The following is an 11,893-nucleotide window of genomic DNA, read 5'->3' on the forward strand; positions in this document are numbered from 1 at the left end:
TCATTTTTTTTAGAGCTGTAAATGTTGACATAAAATGCAAGTTATGAAGTACGATTTCCTCATACACAACATCTATACATATTAAGCATATGTGCTGTGACTTCTTACATTTTATTCCTTTTAGAAAAAGTGTCAATAATAGCAAATTTGTGTAAAATGCTTTGAGTAGAGAGACCAATGCTTCTGTAATTGATGCATTGTTAGGGTGTTTTACATTATATATATATATATATATATGTTGTGAAGGACAGCGACGCCTTTAAGGAATGGCGAAGCTCAGCATAAATTGGAGAGGCGGGGTCACTGGATTTGAAAAGGAAGCCAGGCAGAACAATCGGGGGTTCGTGGGGAACACCGTTGGATTGTCCTGCCTGACCAAGCCCTTGGTCTATTTGCTTTTCAGTACCTTCTTGCCTAAGAATAGTAAGTACGTGACTTCTCAGTTTTAGTCAGTCTTAAAAAGTATAGCTTTCTACGTGTAACCTCTTGCTGAGGCGGCTTTTTGTTTGTTTCGCTTTTATTTGATATTCGTGTTGTTTTTGTGTTATGACTGTTTTGTTATTCTGCCAAATAGTCGTCATACGCTATATATATATTTGAGCATTTGATCTGCGCAGAGAGAGTAAGCTGTGCTGAATGGTTAAGAGTATACGAAGGAGAAACAAACCTGGGACTGTGTAAGGGTACTCTTATGTTTATTATCTGCAGGAGCAGCGAACTGCAACTTGTTGTGAAGGTGCTTAAGAAAACAAGAAACGCAGACACAGGACTGTGGGATTACAAATTGTTTATTTACTGTCCGGGACTGATTTGTTTAAATCCAGCCGTTACTGTGTGGTTGCCAGTACCCCGCTGTTCTGACAAGGAAGAAAGCTGCATCACGCAGACATCCTGGGATACGTCGGTGGTGGCAGCAGTACCATACTCACCTGTCCCTACAAGGAGAGTTGTTGTTGTCTGTTTGTCTGTGTTCCAGGCGATTAACAGAGGGAGCCTGTACCCAACTTACCTGTATTCCTGGATAACTCTGACAGAGGGAGCCTGTACCCAGCTTATCTGTGTTCCCGGATCACTCCAACAGAGGGAGTCTATGCCCAACTTACCTGTGTTCCCAGCTCACTCCACCAGAGGGAGCCCATATTCAACTCACCTGTGTTCCCAGCTCACTCCACCAGAGGGAGCCCATATTCAACTCACCTGTGTTCCCAGCTCACTCCACCAGAGGGAGCCCATATTCAACTCACCTGTGTTCCCAGCTCACTCCACCAGAGGGAGCCCATATTCAACTTACCTGTGTTCCTAGATACTCCACCTGGAGGAGACACCTTCGTCTGCATACTGGCAGTGTAAAATCCAGACGTGCTACAGTCGTACAGTGTCCATTTTAGGACATCATCAAACCTTACCCCTCCTCAAGTCAATCCTCACCCCTCCTCGAGTCAATCGTCAGACATCAGACCTCACCCCTCCTCGAGTCAATCGTCAGACCTCCTCGAGTCAATCCTCACCCCTCCTCGAGTCAATCGTCAGACCTCCTCGAGTCAATCGTCAACCCCTCCTCGAGTCAATCCTCACCCCTCCTCGAGTCAATCGCCACCCCTCCTCGAGTCAATCGTCACCCCTCCTCGAGTCAATCGCCACCCCTCCTCGAGTCAATCGTCAGACCTCCTCGAGTCAATCCTCACCCCTCCTCGAGTCATTCGTCAGACCTCCTCGAGTCAATCGTCACCCCTCCTCGAGTCAATCCTCACCCCTCCTCGAGTCAATCGTCAGACCTCCTCGAGTCAATCGTCAGACCTCCTCGAGTCAATCGTCACCCCTCCTCGAGTCAATCGCCACCCCTCCTCGAGTCAATCGTCACCCCTCCTCGAGTCAATCGTCAGACCTCCTCGAGTCAATCCTCACCCCTCCTCGAGTCAATCCTCACCCCTCCTCGAGTCAATCGTCAGACCTCCTCGAGTCAATCGTCACCCCTCCTCGAGTCAATCGTCAGACCTCCTCGAGTCAATCATCACCCCTCCTCGAGTCAATCCTCACCCCTCCTCGAGTCAATCCTCACCCCTCCTCGAGTCAATCGTCAGACCACTTCAAGCCATACTATCCCCTCACCCTTTTTACGGTTACTGGAATAGCTGGACAGAAGTTTAGCAGTGCAGTTTCACTTGCTCGAGAGACCGGTGAGCACTAGAACAATTAAAAAAAAAAAAAAAAAAAAATACACAAATTAAATAGGCCTATATTAATATACGTACACAAACGTACCTTAATAGGACAGCGTGAGTTAGTGCAGTTCAATGTGTTGTACGTTAATTTGAAAATACGTTAAAGAAACTACGTATCTTTTTTCACATTTTTTAATTACTTTTATAATATAGGTTGCTGGTGTTTTGCAGTGTTGAAAATCAGATGATGGAAAACCAGAACCGTATCCTTTAAATGAAAACATACACCAATAACTCTTTCTTCATAATCCTTAGTATTATAATTACATTTTATCGTAAAAGGAGTAGTTTGAACTTTGAAAACGTTTTATTTCTAACATTGTATATAATAGGGTGGGTTTATGAATTTAATCAACTAAAATCTAAGATGCGTTGCTAATAATGACCAATCTTGCTATAAATTAAGCAAGCCTTTGAATACAAAAAGAGATTTAACTGTACAAAAATATATATTTTTAAATAAAATGTACTATTTTTTTCTCGCAGCCATCTAGGATTTTCTAAGTTGGCATACATGAATACATGTTTGCGTTTTATTTAATTTTTCTAATAATCTTAATTATGTATGCTTATGAGATAGTGAAGTCAAAATAAGGAGATAGTAAATCAAAATAAGGTGATACTAATTCAAAATAATGAGATAGTATGTCGAACTTATAATGTAATTTTAAAATGTATTTATTTTTTTATTTGTGCCAGAAATGGGCTTCCATTGGCTTCCATGTTCCGGTTTTAGCGAATTAGTAATTATATATCTTTTTTTTTCCCCAGTGGAATATGGCAGACTACAATGATCAGTATGATCAGCTGAAGAACGAATTAAAAGAAGGTAGTATAAGATGTATTTAGCATTTCTAGATATTTAATGTTGCACTCATTTTAAGTTATTAGTATTGTCTGCAGTTCTGTTGCAAAAGCTAACTCTGTTTTTTAATTAAATTCATAGCACGAGCATTTTGTGGTAGCTAACTTAAGACGACTGTCGACTTGGTTTTTCAGCTCTGCACACTCCTTGCTAACAACAACGTTTTCCATTACAATCCTACATCAGTAATTACATTATTGTAAACTGCACATTTGATTTAATTTGTGATTGTTGTACATATAGGAATACTGACAGACAATGGGTTTGATACACGCGTGAAAGCCCTGTTGAAAAGGACATCGCAGTCAGACGTCGTCAGTAAATGCCAAGGTAATTATGAGTCATTTCAGGCCTCTTATAAATTGTGTTAAAGCTTGAAAAGTAATATCTTAAAGGGGGCTGTGTTCCTATCAGTGCAAGTTCTTACTAAAAGGAAGGTCGGGATGATTGGTTGTACTGTATGTAATTAATCCTCCGGACTGTAGATGGCAGTGCAAACAATCCAACGACAATTGTTTTACCACATTTAATAATGTTAAATATATTAAGTTGACAAATAAACCCTATGTAGCTACCAGATCACTGCTTTCTATGTGTTTTTATTGGGAAGATGGGTGTTTAATAAATTTTTATTTGGGAAGATGGCAAATAAACTATAATAAAAATAAAATTAAAAATGCAATTAGTTTTATTTTTATTAGTTTATTTGCCATCTTCCCAAATAAAAATGTGTCTAACCTATCTTCTTAATAGAAACCTAAAGAAACAAAAAAAAACTAGAAAGCATTACCTAGGCAGTGTCTCTTTGGCATCTTTCTCCAGACTCTTTTTTTAATACTCATCTTTTGTACGGATGCCAAAAATAAATATTTTCCGAACAGCTTTTTGCATGAATGTAAAACATTTTCATTGTTCATAGTGACGACTATATGTATTGCGACCAATTCTCCCAGTCATCCAGTCATCCTTTTATTATGACCTGATGTTGTATGGGAAACGCATGAGGTGGCTCAGAGACTGGACACCTTTTTATTCTTTATAACTCACAATTATGATACGGTTTCCTTCAAAGTTAATCTGAAGATACATTAATAATAATGAATGTACAAGGGCACAATATGGAGTCACAATTTTGGGGAAACGGAATAGGTGATATTTATATACAGCTTGGAGTTCTACATAATTAAAAAAAAAAAAAAAAAAAAAAAAAACCTATCCATCAAAGTGCAGACTTGGGATGTAATGCATGTAATTGCGAATTCAGAGGTTGAGAAGATCATGAACAGGTGAATTTGATTGAGTTGAATAAATAGCAATTGATAGAGGTGTGATTAACATGTCTAAACTTGATAAATACACATGGCAAATTATTTTAAAAACATTAAATACAAACGCAAATACTTGTAGTTCAAAATATTTAAATTACAAAACCAAATGCAGATACTTCAAATTTTGTTTTAAAATGTCTGGTCAGGTGTTAAACTATTAAATTTACAATGTATTCCCCCTCTAAATCACAAATATTTTACAGATGCAGCAAGTGTCTTTGCAGAAATGAAAAAGGCACTACACAGCAAAAGTCTACCAATAAAAAAGAAACAATATCCTTTAAAAAAGGAAGAAAGAAAAGTACTAAAGGTTAGGGTTAGACCTATGGAGTGGAAAGAACGAACAAAAAACCGGGGGGAAAGTACATCAAGGTCATCATGGAAGAAGAGCCTCCCAGACTTCTGATGCAAGAGACTGATGGGTACAACGGCATCATTCTAATGGCTAAAGAAGCCTTGTGGAATAATCCACAAATGAAAGAAGGAACAATCACTCTTTGCCATGCAGATGGTACTCGGTGGCCTATAGAGGATTTTGAAAAGGAACATGCAAGCCTTAGTGAGATTAAGGATGTCTGGAAAAAAACCTTCTACATTGGACGCAGACCCATAGGTACCTAAACTTTATAATTAACAGAAAATAAGTAATTGCGCTTGTTAATTCTTCTAAATTCATTATACTAAAATGTGCATGTGGTCTCAGTAGTTTGTTCAATTTGTATATTACATATGTGCCTATCTTCGATATACAAACCAAATCCACACCTATACATTCATATGTCGTCAATTGTTATTTCTGTAGAGGCAGACAGTGACCAGAGCAGGGAGAGCTATGAGACTGAAGAAATGGTAGGGAAGACAGTAAAGATATTTTGGTACTGTTGTTTAAGGGACATGGGTGTCCAATCTTGGTCCCAGAGTAGATTTTATAAGTTTGTTTAAACCAATAATTTATGAATCGGGAAAAAGTTTTCAGTTTGTCAAGCCAATGATAAGATGAATTAGGTAGTAGCGTTCAGTTGGAATGCAAATCTAAAAACACTGTGGCTCTCCAGGACTGGAGTTGTGCATCCCTGATACAAGACCTGACAGGACTACAGAATAGTCCATCGTCAGCACTACAAAGCTGTCATCGTAACATTTATGCATTTATTCGAAAATGATCTTCAAGCATTGACATTACTATCTACCTTTGTGAATACATTATGATGTGGTGAGCATAATCACGTTAGGATACATTTAATATTTTGGTCCAATATAATTTTTATTCTTTATTCTAGGAAGAAGTTAGCGGTTTGGAACACTCAATTGCAGGTAAAAAAACAAACAAACAACCCCCCCCCCCCCCCCACTAAATAATGTACTTTTATGTATTAGTTGAATGTGGTGTGACAGATTTATTTACTGGTATATTGCAGAACAAAAAAGGAACCGCAAAACAAACTATGTGGAAGAGGCAAGTATTGCATTTCTTCAAAACACACATTTTAATCATTGTATCAAGACAACAATTATTCCATTCCTGAATAGTGCCAGCAGTGGATATTGATCTTTTATTAATTTACCAGAAACATGAAATTTACATCTTTATTCTCATAATCATGGATATTTTCTTTTACGAACATTTCATTTATAGGTTGTGGATTGTGAAGACGTCCAATTTGGTAAGACATTTTGTACTACATTGAATATAGTGTGTGTGTGTCTAATATATATATATATATATATATATATATATATATATATATATATGCATTTCTTTTGTCCAGACTTAATTGTTTTAATTTATTATTTCAGAAGATCTGACGTTTTCTGAAAGTCTCTGTGAGGTATGTTCAATGGTAGCAATATATTTGAAATTAAACATGATCTACTAATAAATACATCTTTTAAAAAAAAAATCTTATTAAAACTGAGCTTCATGTAATTTATCTTGCATATCTGCATTTCTGAATCTTCCTGTAATATCACATTACGATTTCAGTTTCATCCAGAAAGTTAATCTACTGCAATAGAGTTGTTTAAAAAAAATAAAATGTATGCTACTTCTTTGAAAGCAATAAGACTTGACTATAGAGTAGTCTGTGTGTTTGACTTTTTTGTTTCTAGATACCTTTCTCGTATTGTAACATTTAATTTGTCTTTATTAAACCACCAGATTGCTCCTGATCGACCAAAGGGAGCTGAAGCTGCTTCTGCAGTACCCAACCAGATGCTACAGCCTCAACCTTCCAGTAGTGCAACAGAACTGGATATTAATTCTCGTATGTACAGTAAATCTTCCAGAGATTTTAATTGTATGTATTGTAACATACACCAGTTACTTAAACATTAAGTATAATCCATTACCTAAAGCAGGGGTGCCCAATCCTGGTCCTGGAGGGCCGATGCCCTCCTGGTTTTTGTTCAAACTGTACACTAAATTGATTAATTGGACCAATTAAGCTTCTAATAAGGGCTTGATTGGTCCAATTAAGTAATTTAGGGCACAGTTGCAACAAAAGCCAGGAGGGACATCGTCCCTCCAGGACCAGGATTGGGCACCCCTGACCTAAAGTATTCCTTTTACCTTTTATTGTTTTAGAAGCATAATTGGTGATCAGTTTAAGTAAGATATCTTGTAACTGCAAGCAAATTAACTTTGATCTGAGAAACCGTTCTTGATTTTTGTCTTTCAGTTTACATGCCTAGGCTTCCCTATGTAGGTGAAGAGCAAATTAAAGTCTATGAAGACTATGTGATTGGTAGTGGTAACTTTGGAACTGTGTACAGGGGATCCTACCAGGGGACAGTTGCTGCCATTAAAAAAATCCCCATTCAAGGATCTCTGAATGACATAACACATGAGATTCTCGTCTGCACGTGAGTATGGCCTCCTATTTCTTTTCTCATAAGGCTTTGTTTAATTATTTTTACCCTGCCTACAGGAGACTGTAGGATGTAGTATTAAGTTATCAGTATTAGTAAACAAAATAGCTCAAACCATTGAATGGATTTGATTTAAATTTGGTGGGATGGTTAGTGTGCTAGGGAACAACAGATTAATTTGTGGTGACGATATCTAATATTGTAGTAATGTCATAGAAACCACTTCCACATGTTAAATTGTAGGGCAAATTAACTCTTTTGATGGCCCAGTATCTTAAAATTAGACCGTAGATCCAGACCGTTTCATTTTGTATATATGGACTCACCATGAAAGAATCACCACACAGGATATGATCCTAGAAACTTCAAGGTCATGCCAGAAATCAATGTGGCAGGCAAGGAGGTGGGGTCTGCATCTTATGATTCCTATTTTATTTATTTATTTATTTTTACTCTGACAACATGCAAGTTCAACTTTTGTCTGGTGGGTTTAATTTTTCTCTTACAGAAGGCTTTCCCATCCTCACATAGCCAGGGTGATGGCTGTTTCTAAGACTGATAGAGCAATTCTCATTGCAAATGAATACATCCATGGAACAAGTTTAGAGAAAGTGCTTCATGGAGATTATGCAAATTTCAAGGTATTTTATCATACAGTTCTCAGCAACCCTAATTTTTATCTGACACAATTTATATTAATTTAATCTTGAACTCCCTCTACATGTTATAGGTACTATACTATAATGCAAGAAAAGTATTCATGATGTTTTATTTTTCCCCTTCAGTTGAATGAAGAAGAGCAATGCTACATTGGACTAGAAGTAGCTCTTGCTGTTGAGTACATTCATTCAAAGAATATAATACATCAGGATATCAAACCAGCAAATATTCTGGCAAGTGTTCATTGATTTAATAGCAAATATTTAAAAATGTATAATAAAACGTCAGTAGGCACTGTCAGTATCACATCTGCTGAAAAATAATAATGAGAGATGCGTCCCATTTTGAAATTTTGCCCTGGTAAAATTGTTACATATATAATTTGCTGACTACCATTTCATGGTGAGCACCATCTCAAAAGGCTGGACTACTAAAGTGTATTGATTCTGATCAGCATAAAAAGGTGCAATATATTCAATAAATAAACGGTATACGCCTGTAAAATATTGATTATGATTCTCGCTAACTATTTATGTGCCTATTTATTTTTTGTATACATGTTTTACTTGTAAAGTTAGACTTAACACATCTTTGCACCTTTTAAATAATGTGCGTGTATTAACCCAGATTATCTAACAGTTCAGTAGTAATGTAACCTTAACTTCTGACATGCTGTACATATGTTTTGTAGGTAGAGCAACGTTCAAAGAAAGCACTTCTTACAGACTGGGGGCTTGCTAATGTTCGAGATTCGGTGTCTCTAAGACTTGGAAGCAGAACTGTTGCACAGGTAGCAGGTCCTCAGGGTGGAACAGCCCTGTACATGGCGCCTGAATGCATGATCAACTTCATGCAGCCAAGCGTGAAATCTGATGTGTGGTCTTTGGGTGCAACGTTCCTAGAGCTCTTTACTGGCTGTTATCCGTGGAATGTAAACAACTGCAGAGAGCTTAGTAGGCTGCTTTTGACAGAGGCCGTGCCCCATGGCCTATCTAGCTTTAACTCTCCCCAGAAAACAATTGTTTGCCCCTGTCTGAACTACAGTTCTGATCTTCGACCTCCTGTTTCTGAGGTTGTTCAAATCTTTAAGGGTTTAGACATCATCAATTTAGAGCAACGTTGTGGTTTTAAGTGGTAATTTGATAACGGTCCCTTTACATTCTGCACTACCTATGAAAACAATGGTAACTTACTTTTAGTGGGGTTTTTTTGTTCATGCTCTCCACTACATAGTTCTTGTCAGAATGTTAACAATGAAGGTTAAAGTTGCAGGTGTGTTAACAGCTGTAGCAACGTGGGGAGTGATAACTCTGTTTTTTAAAAACCCTGATACTTTCTCTTTAATCTACAGGATAATGAAAAAAAAAGTTTTAAACATTAAGGATTCTTGAGTTGTTTAAGAAATTTGTGTTTTTTTTAATAAAACTTTTGCAAATAATTTGAACAGAATTTGAAATGCATATGGAATATTTAATCAAGCTGTATTTTGTTCTGGAAGTATTTACTTACATCCAACAAAATTGTAAAACGCGGAATACAAGTTATCTTATACAAAAATAAATGAATCTGTTGAACAAGGGAAATGACTTGTGATGTTTTCTTTATTTACTAGAAATAGTGGGAGCTCACAATCTCGGAGGACATTCATTTATACAGCTGCCGGTCTTACACAGTTGTCTTAAAGCACCTTTCAAAGTCAATACAGAGCGAAGAAGTTGTAGTTTGTGCAGTAGAGAAAAGTGAACCATTTATGAAACAAATGGTCTGTTCATGAACTTAATTAAAAAAAAAAAAAAAGTCAGGTATGAATGGCTTACATTGGCTGGAGATAATGCTTAACATTAATTCCATCCCTCCAGGGCAAGTCTGTCATAGCATGCACATGCTTCAGAAAATGTTAATGGAGCTGGTCTATTTAAGTTTTCTACAGCCAACACTATTCTTGTGCTCAACAACATATAAGAAGCTGTGGCTTCTTCAACTGTTGAATGCCCACAGTAGTTTGCATGCTCAAGCACTGACTCACAAATCTGCCTAAATGCAGCATTCGCAACAGACAATGGCTCTTCTTCAGTGCATGTGAATCGATCAGCATACGTGAGAAGGTCATCATCAACAGAACACAGCATGTTTGTTGTGCCTAGAGAAAAAAAAAAACAATGTGAATGGCATTTAATGGTAGTGTTCCCAATTTCCAAATAATAAAGTTAATGGTAATCTGCAGTAAACACATACACAATCACTTTCTAAGTAAATTGAAGCATTCTTGTTTCCTGCTTATGTTCAAATAACAATCTAGTTAATGACAATGCACTTGTTAGTTACCACTAAACAAATCAATAGCATTATATCATTTTTAAGACAGTTCTAACTTCAACCACAGATTGTTTCTTATTACAACCATAACAATTAATTCAATGTTAAATTATATTCTTTATTGTTTAAAACTACAACAATATTTACTACGGTATATACAATGCATCTAAAAAGTACCTGTGGGTGGTGCAATGTACAAGACCTCTGGTTTCCCAAAGGGACCTGCAGCATTATTCTGTTTCCTGATTTTGTGTTGGTTCCATTCCTTTTGTTCTACAGTCAGTTCATTTTGGATCAGAGAAAGGTAGGAAAACTGCAAGCAATGGCTGTTAAAGATAGTTATTAATAAAATGTACACTTTAAAATGTTTTCACATACCATTACCTTTATATATATATATATATATATATATATATATATATATATATATATATATATATATATATATATATAATGTCAATATCCCTAAATTGGTCATGGAAAGATCTAAAATTGCAAAAGCTGGTTGCTGTCACGATATATTTATTTTTTTGTCAATGTTCAGTGTGAGGCATTTAAACATTACATTTGTAATTTTCAAAATAAGGCAAGAATATTAACAAAGAAAATACTTACATATGAATTGGATTTTGCAGATCAAGTATCTCAGACAGCACCATGGCCTATTTAAGAAAATAAAGTGCCATAAAACTTGTTGACAATATTAATAGTAATAACAATAAATCTGATTTTGCATTTATGCAAAGACAGTTTCTTACTAAAAAAATGGGGATGGGGGGATAGGACAGCTGGTAATGTATGACTAACGCATTAAAACAACTAGTAAAATAACAAAATATACTCTTACAAGTACCATGTATTAGGGCCCTTGAATAAAACATGGTATAATACATTATACAATTGAAATGTGTACCTCAAAATGGTTCTGCCATTTGTTTATCCAGGACTTTTTTAAGGCACCATTGAAGCACTCAGCCCTCTGTATGAAAAGGTTTAACACTATTAGGGCCGCCCCCATGTTATTGAACACGCCGACGGGTTCATGTTCGAAGCCTTTTTACTCAGGCATTGTAAAAGACAACCCTACATGCTGTGTATCTATAGAAAGACGAGGTTGGGGTCTTTCAAATGCCGCTCTCTAAGCTTTCCTGTGAGCGTGCCCTCAATACAGCTCTTTAAAATGCATAATTTGTTTACAATTTATACAGTTGGACAACCTGTACCTGTATTTGATCTAGTCAATAGTGAATATAAACTAAATTACAAATTATGACTTTGAAGCAACAACATGTTGCTAACAAAAACATTTCTATCTTAATTGCATTTTTTTCTATCTTCTTAATTGTATTTTTTTCTATCTTCTTAATTGTATTTTTTTCTATCTTCTTAATTGTATTTTCCCTTCTCTTTGTAATTTTTTTTCTTAAATTTTTATTCTCAAAAAAAAAAAGAAACTTGCCTGATTATGAACAGACTTTCCAAATCGAAAGCTGTTTTCACCTGATAATGAATCTTCATGTCGGTATCTGAATGCCATCTGCATGAGTGCCACTGTGGTGTTCTCCTGCCCTCTGTCTGCTCTCATGAGCCTGGGGCAACCTTCAAAACAAGTTAAAGCATTTTAAAAGTTATAT

General features: G+C 36.3%; 4 long non-coding RNA genes across 5 annotated transcripts; 3 read left to right on the forward strand and 1 right to left on the reverse strand.

Moving 5' to 3' along the window:
• Positions 1 to 226: 226 nt before the first annotated feature.
• LOC131697899 (uncharacterized) lies at positions 227 to 4,750 on the forward strand. Its single transcript, XR_009307527.1, has 4 exons — positions 227 to 423; positions 2,994 to 3,051; positions 3,331 to 3,417; positions 4,619 to 4,750. It is a non-coding gene; the product is annotated as an uncharacterized LOC131697899 (long non-coding RNA).
• Positions 4,751 to 4,930: 180 nt separating this feature from the next.
• LOC117423323 (uncharacterized) lies at positions 4,931 to 5,915 on the forward strand. Its single transcript, XR_004547771.3, has 3 exons — positions 4,931 to 5,028; positions 5,696 to 5,729; positions 5,834 to 5,915. It is a non-coding gene; the product is annotated as an uncharacterized LOC117423323 (long non-coding RNA).
• A 296-nt stretch (positions 5,916 to 6,211) lies between these two features.
• Positions 6,212 to 7,918, forward strand: LOC117423227 (uncharacterized). The gene is made up of 4 exons (XR_004547757.3): positions 6,212 to 6,244; positions 6,574 to 6,679; positions 7,094 to 7,277; positions 7,792 to 7,918. It is a non-coding gene; the product is annotated as an uncharacterized LOC117423227 (long non-coding RNA).
• Positions 7,919 to 9,148: 1,230 nt separating this feature from the next.
• Positions 9,149 to 11,632, reverse strand: LOC117423134 (uncharacterized). Of its 2 annotated transcripts, XR_004547746.3 has the most exons (4): positions 11,173 to 11,632; positions 10,875 to 10,921; positions 10,437 to 10,585; positions 9,149 to 10,083 (listed from the first exon to the last, which is right to left on the reverse strand). It is a non-coding gene; the product is annotated as an uncharacterized LOC117423134 (long non-coding RNA). The 2 variants fall into 2 exon arrangements; XR_009307574.1 differs by having other exon boundaries at positions 10,875 to 11,632.
• Positions 11,633 to 11,893: the final 261 nt, after the last annotated feature.

This window comes from Acipenser ruthenus, chromosome 17 (genome assembly GCF_902713425.1).
Source record: "Acipenser ruthenus chromosome 17, fAciRut3.2 maternal haplotype, whole genome shotgun sequence".
Lineage (NCBI taxonomy): Eukaryota > Metazoa > Chordata > Actinopteri > Acipenseriformes > Acipenseridae > Acipenser > Acipenser ruthenus.